We start from the raw sequence: 7500 nt of genomic DNA, 5'->3' as shown, positions 1-7500 counted from the left end.
AGTAACAACGTCAAAGTAGATATGTCTTTACAAAGTCGTACAAACCTAAAGAAATGAAACAATGCATGCAAGCGTTATTTATTTATTTTTTAATTTGGGGGGGGGGGGGGGGCGGGTGTGGGGGCCACTAGAAGAAACTGGTTATTTACTCTTGGATAATAAATGTTTTGGAGAACTATCTAATAAATGAAGCTTTCTAAGAAATAATACCTTTTAACCCATATCTGTGAAACAAAGTAATAAAGAAAATTTAAAATGTTTTAAAATATTTTTGAAATATTTTATTTAGCTTTAAAACAAAGAATATTAGTTTTTTTTTAAAACACATAGATACAGTATATATTAGAAGCGTGAAGTGTTATAGTCAATGTGTAAAGATGCTCAAAGCAAAATCTCTGCTTGCAAGCAATATTCATCTAAAATAGAAAGTTTCTCCTCTGACAAAATGAGACATGAAACAAGTGGAATAGCCTACACTTTTTAGGTAAACAAGCACACGCATATACGTTTTATATATATATATATATATATATATATATATATATATATAGAGAGAGAGAGAGAGAGAGAGAGAGAGAGAGAGAGAGAGAGAGAGAGAGAGAGAGAGAGATGTATATATATTAATATATTTATATATACATATACATATATATATATGTATATATATATATATATATATATATATATATATATATATAGTGTGTGTGTGCGTGTGTGTGTGACGCTAACTCAAAATCCCATAGGCCCACCTTAACGGAGAGCTCGAAGTAGAGCTCTCTCTCTCTCTCTCTCTCTCTCTCTCTCTCTCTCTCTCTCTCTCTCTCTCTCTCTCTCTCAACAACGGAGTGCAAACCCTTGTCGCTGCTTCCCTAAGGTAACGATTTTTACGGTGTTAGTTTCTTTATAAAAAGGAAAAACGCAGGATTTTTTTTTTCTCATCTTTGTAGGATCGGTCGAACGCCATGATGATATATTTTTGGAATATTCTAAGGATTCATTTTTATAGATATAAATGGGTATTATGAGATTAACCAATATAATGTCAATTAAGATTAACCAATATAATGTCAATTAAGATTAACCAATATATTGTTATATTGTCAATTAAGATTAACCAATATATTGTCAATTAAGATTAACCAATATAATGTCAATTAAGATTAACCAATATAATGTCAATTAATTTTGCTTTGGGAGATTTTGTAGCGTAAATTGTAGTTTATGTACACTAATGGGAAGCATCATTGGTATTAGATTATTTTTGGGTATATAAATTGTTCGGGTCCTGGCCAGGGTTGCCAGGTTGGCATTTTTCGGACCAGAAAACTCAAATTTGGTCTTTTTTCGATATTTTTCGGACCAGAGAACTCCAAATTTGGCCTTTTTTACGTTCTAGATACCTAAATTTGGCCTTTTTTAAAATTGCTTAGCCTCATATGCTATATTTTCGGCCTTTTTTCTACTATTAGGTTGGCCTTTTAAAGCTGCAGTTGATCAGACGTTGGCCTTTTCTCATTTGGTAAACCTGGCAAGCCTGATTATATAGCATAGAAACAATCTTGATTGGTGCTAGTGGAGAGAATTTGCAGGGACCTGGGAAAGTATATGAGAGTGCTACTAAAGTGATGACTCTGAAGATTATGTTTAAGAAACGTTTTTGAATGGCGATGGTGAAGAGAATTTGTGAAAACCCATGAAAGCATGTGATTATTGTCATAGAGAAAGGAATTCGTAGGTTTAAAGGCTTTAAAAGGCCACTCGTGAATGGCAGAGGCAAGGGGCAGTGATATTGCCCTATCAAGCAGGACAATGGCCTACAGACTGACCATATATACACATGATCAGCTCCCATGCCCCATCTCCACCCAAGCTATGACCAAGGACGGCCAGGTAATGGCTGCTGATGACTCAAAAGATAGACCTATTGGCTCCCTCAAACCCCCCATTATTAGTTCACTAGGATGTTGAGGTTGCAGCGACCAAATGAGCTAACGAGGTTCAGCATCACTAAAGCCATAGACTGGCGATCATCACTGAAGGACGTAACCTCTGGTTAGTGATGATGAAGAGAATTCCCAAAGACTGGTAAAATGTGACATTTAAATTGAAGCTGGCTTGTTTCTTTTGCCATTTGAAAAAACCTAAATATCGAGTAGATATGTAAATAAAAGAGCAAACAAACTCGAATATATTCATAGAATAGTCATGAGAAATCGAGTTTTACGTTCATCCTCCCCCGAAAAAAAAATACAACGGATATGTTTATGCGACTCGCGTAACAACGAATCTCAGTTTATGCGACTCGGGTAACAACGAATCTCAGTTTGTGCGACTCGCGTAACGACGAATCTCAGCTTATGCGACTCGTGCAACGACGAATCCCTGTTTATGCGACTCACGTAACGATGAGTCTCGGTTTATGCGACTCGCGTAACGACGAATCTCGGTTTATGCGACTCGCGCAACGACGAATCCCTGTTTATGCGACTCGCGTAACGACGAGTCTCGGTTGATGCGACTCGCGCAACGACGAGTCTCGGTTGATGCGACTCGCGTAACGACGAGTCTCGGTTGATGCGACTCGCGCAACGACGAGTCTCGGTTGATGCGACTCGCGTAACGACGAGTCTCGGTTGATGCGACTCGCGCAACGACGAGTCTCGGTTGATGCGACTCGCGTAACGACGAGTCTCGGTTGATGCGACTCGCGTAACGACGATGCGACTCGCGTAACGACGTATCTCGGTTTATGCGCTCGCGTAACGACGAGTCTCAGTTTATAGAACTCGCGTAACAACGAATCTCAGTTCATGCGACTCGCGTAACAGCGAATCTCAATTTATGGGACTCAAACAACGAGTCTCAGTTTATGCGACTCTCGTAACAACGAATCTCAGTTTATGCGACTCGCGTAACAATGAATCTCAGTTTATGCGACTCGCGTAACAACGAATCTCAGTTTTTGCGACTCGCGCAACAATGAGTCTCAGTTTATTCGACTCGCGTAACAACGAATCTCAGTTTATTCGACTCGCGAAACAACGAATCTCAGTTTATGCGACTCGCGTCACACCAAGTCTCTGTTTATGCGACTCGTGTAACGACGAGTCTCAGTTTATGCGACTCGCGTACCGACGAATCTGAGTTTATGCGACTCCCGTAACGACGAATCTCAGTTTATGCGACTCGTGTAACAACGAATCTCAGTTTATGCGACTCGCATTACAACGTATCTCAGTTTATGCGGACTCGCGTAACAACGAATCTCAGTTTATGCGGACTCGCGTAACGACGAATCTCAGTTTATGCGGACTCGCGTAACAACCAATCTCAGTTTATGCGGACTCGCGTAACAACGAATCTCAGTTTATGCGGACTCGCGTAACGACGAATCTGTTTATGCGACTCCCGAAACGACGAATCTCAGTTTATGCGACTCGCGTAACGACGAATCTCAGTTTATGCGACTCTCGTAACAACGAATCTCAGTTTATATGACACGCATAGCAACAAATCTCAGTTTATGCGACTCCGCTAACAACGAATCTCAGTTTATGCGACTCTCGTAACAAACAACGAATCTCAGTTTATGTGACTCAAACAACGAATCTCAATTTGTGCGACTTGCGTAGCAACGAATCTCAGTTTGTGCGACTCTCGTAACAACGAATCTCAGGTTTTGTGACTCGAGTAACAACAAATCTCAGTTTGTGCGACTCGCGTAACAACGAATCTCAGTTTGAGCGACTCGCGTAACAACGAATTTCAGTTTGTGCGACTCGTGTAACAACGAATCTCAGTTTGTGCGACTCGCGTAGCAACGAATCTCAGTTTATGCGACCCGCGTAACAACGAATCTCAGTTTGTGCGGACTCGCGTAGCAACGAATCTCAGTTTATGCGACTTGCCTAACAACGAATCTCAGTTTATGCGACTCGCGTAACAACGAATCTCAGTTTATGCGACTCGCGTAATAACGAATCTCAGTTTATGCGACTCGCGTAACAAAGAATCTCAGTTTATGCGACTCGGGTAACAACGAATCTCGGTTTATGCGACTCGGGTAACAACGAATCTCAGTTTATGCGACTCGGGTAACAACGAATCTCAGTTTATGCGACTGTCGTAACAACGAATCTTAGTTTATGCGACTCGCTTAACAACGAATCTCAGTTTATGCAACTTGCGTAACAACGAATCTCATTTTATGCGACAAACAACGAATCTCAGTTTATGCGACAAACAACGAATCTCAGTTTATGCGACAAACAACGAATCTCAGTTTATGATACTGGCGTAACAACGAATCTCAGATTATGCGACGTAACAACGAATATCAGTTTATGCGACGTAACAACGAATCTCAATTTATGTGACGTAACAACGAATCTCGGTTTACGCGACTCGCGTAACAAGGAGTCTCAGTTTATGCGACTCGCGTAGCAACGAATCTCGGTTTATGCGACTCGCGTAACAACTAGTCTCAGTTTATGCGACTGGCGTAACAACGAATCTTAGTTTATGCGACTCGCTTAACAACGAATCTCAGTTTATGCAACTTGCGTAACAACGAATCTCAGTTTATGCGACAAACAACGAATCTCAGTTTATGCGACAAACAACGAATCTCAGTTTATGCGACTGGCGTAACAACGAATCTCAGATTATGCGACGTAACAACGAATATCAGTTTATGCGACGTAACAACGAATCTCAATTTATGTGACGTAACAACGAATCTCGGTTTACGCGACTCGCGTAACAAGGAGTCTCAGTTTATGCGACTCGCGTAGCAACGAATCTCGGTTTATGCGACTCGCGTAACAACTAGTCTCAGTTTATGCGACTCGCGTAACAACGAGTCTCGGTTTATGCGACTCGCGTAACAACGAGTCTCAGTTTATGCGACTCGCGTAACAACGAGTCTCGGTTTATGCGACTCGCGTAACAACGAATCTCAGTTTATGCGACTCGCGTAACAACGAGTCTCGGTTTATGCGACTCACGTAACAACGAATCTCAGTTTATGCGACACGCATAAATGGGGGAAACTCGCATAAATGGGGAAATAGGCTTTATTGAAGTATTATGGAGTTTTTTCTCGCTCTCGTTCCCGAGTGTTTAACAACGTGGAAAGTTGCCAGAACCGGGCAGGAATTATCTCCCTGAAAAATAGGGGAAATACGAACTGCGAAAATGCATTTTACCGGAAAGAGAGAATCGATTGGTTTTCACAGAGTGTTGAGGGATGGAAGTGGATCTTAAAATGCGAGGTTTGGAGGAAAGATAGATGAAGAGGATTTATTATTATTATTATTATTATTATTATTATTATTATTATTATTATAATTTTAATTATAATTATGATTATAATTATATGTTATTGTTATTGTTCTTCTTGTTATTGTTATTATTATTATTATTATTGTAATTATAATTATATGTTATTGTTATTGTTGTTATTGTTATTATTATTATTATTATTATTATTATTATTATTACGAGCTAAGATACTACCCTCGTTGAAAAAACGGGATACTCTAAGCCCAAGGGCTCTAACAGGTAAAATAGCCTAGAAAGGACAAGGAAAAAGGAAATGAATAAACTAGAAGAGAAGTAATGGCCAATTAGAATAAAATATTTTAAGATCATTAACAACATTAGATTTGATTTATTATGTATAAACTATAAAAACAGAATAGCGTGGCCGAGTGTACCCTCAAACAAGAGAACTCTAACCCAAGACAGTGAAAGACCATGGTACAGAGATTTTGGGACTACACAAGACTAGAGAACAATGGTTTAATTTTTGAGTGTCCTTCTAGATGTTCTGCTTACTATAGCCAAAGAGTCTCTTCTACCCTTACCAAGAGGAGCGTGGCCACTGAACACTTACATTGATGTAGTTAACCCCATGAACGAAGAGGAAATCTCTATTAAACTGATGTTAGGTGAAAATAAAAGCACATTGTCATCTGACAAACTATGGAAATTATTTGGAGAAAATTAATATGATATATAATACAAAAGTAAATCAAAATTGTTGATAAGTAAAAAGAAGAAATTGGTCCAAATTTGACAAATTAGAAATTATCAAAATGCTTTGGAAATAACAAATATAGTGCAATGCAGAGAACATCGCCATAAATTAGGTTTTTCTGTAATATTCATCGGTTATATATATGTATATATATATATATATAATATATATATATATATATATATATATATATATATATATACATATATATATATACATATATATGTATATATATATATATATATATATATATATATATATATATATATAATGAAACAAACAATATATGATTGCTAAAATGAAGCTATCTGTTTCATTTTCTATAAAAAATTCAAATTATATTCCAACCAAGGAAGTAGTTTTTTCTGCTAAAATCAAGATTGCAATGTCATATTTTCTATAAAAATGGAATAATATTACACCAATAATATTAGAATGATATATTGTTAATTTATTCTCATCACATTTATTTCCTTATTTCCTTTCCTCACTGGGCTATTTTACCCTGTTGGAGCCCTTGGCCTTATAGCATCTTGCTTTTCCAACTAGGGTTATAGCTTGGCTAGTAATAATAATAATAATGATAATAATAATAATAATAATAATAATAATAATAATAACAAGGTAGTAGATTTTCCGTTAAAATCAAGCTTGCAATGTCTTAGTTCTCATAAAAGAATGAAATTATTTTCCAATTCTGGAATTGGATTTTCTCTTTACGTATAAAAACACATACTCTTTCCGTAACTCCATTTTGCACGGCAAGTAGCTGTGCGAATTTTCCACCACTTGGGAAAAATATGAGAATGAACTGGACAACATGCAGTATAGCTAGAGAAATCTATGCGATTTTTTTGGAATACTACCGCTAGAGAGTTATGGGGTCTTTTGACTGGCCAGACAGTACTACATTGGATCCTTCTCTGTGGTTACGGACCATTTTAGCTTTGCCTACACTTACACCGAATAGTCTGGCCTATTCTTTACACATTCTCCTCTGTCCTCAGACACCTGACAACACTGAGATTACCAAACAATTCTTCTTACTTCACTGTAATTGTTCAGAGGCAACTTTTCTCTTGGTAAGGATAGAAGAGACTCTTTAGCTATGGTAAGCAGCTCTTCTAGGAGAAGGACACCCCAAAATCAAACCATTGTTCTCTAATCTTGTATAGTGCCATAGCCTCTGTACCATGGTCTTCCACTGTCTTTTGGGTTAGAGTTCTCTTGCTTGAGGGTACACTTGGGCACACTGTTCTATCTTATATCTCTTCCTCGTGGTTTGTTGAAATTTTTATAGTTTTTATAGGAGATATTTATTTTAATCTTGTTGCTCTTCTTAAAATATTTTATTTTGCTGTGTTTCTTTTCCTCACTGAGCTATTTTCCCTGTTGGAAGCCCTGGGCTTATAGCATCCAGCTTTTCCAACTAGGATTGTAGCTTAGCAAGTAATAACAAT

The sequence above is a fragment of the Palaemon carinicauda genome, chromosome 32, assembly GCF_036898095.1.
Source record: "Palaemon carinicauda isolate YSFRI2023 chromosome 32, ASM3689809v2, whole genome shotgun sequence".
In the NCBI taxonomy this organism is placed as follows: domain Eukaryota; kingdom Metazoa; phylum Arthropoda; class Malacostraca; order Decapoda; family Palaemonidae; genus Palaemon; species Palaemon carinicauda.
The sequence above is the reverse complement of the archived record's forward strand: the minus strand, read 5'-3'. Positions refer to the sequence as shown.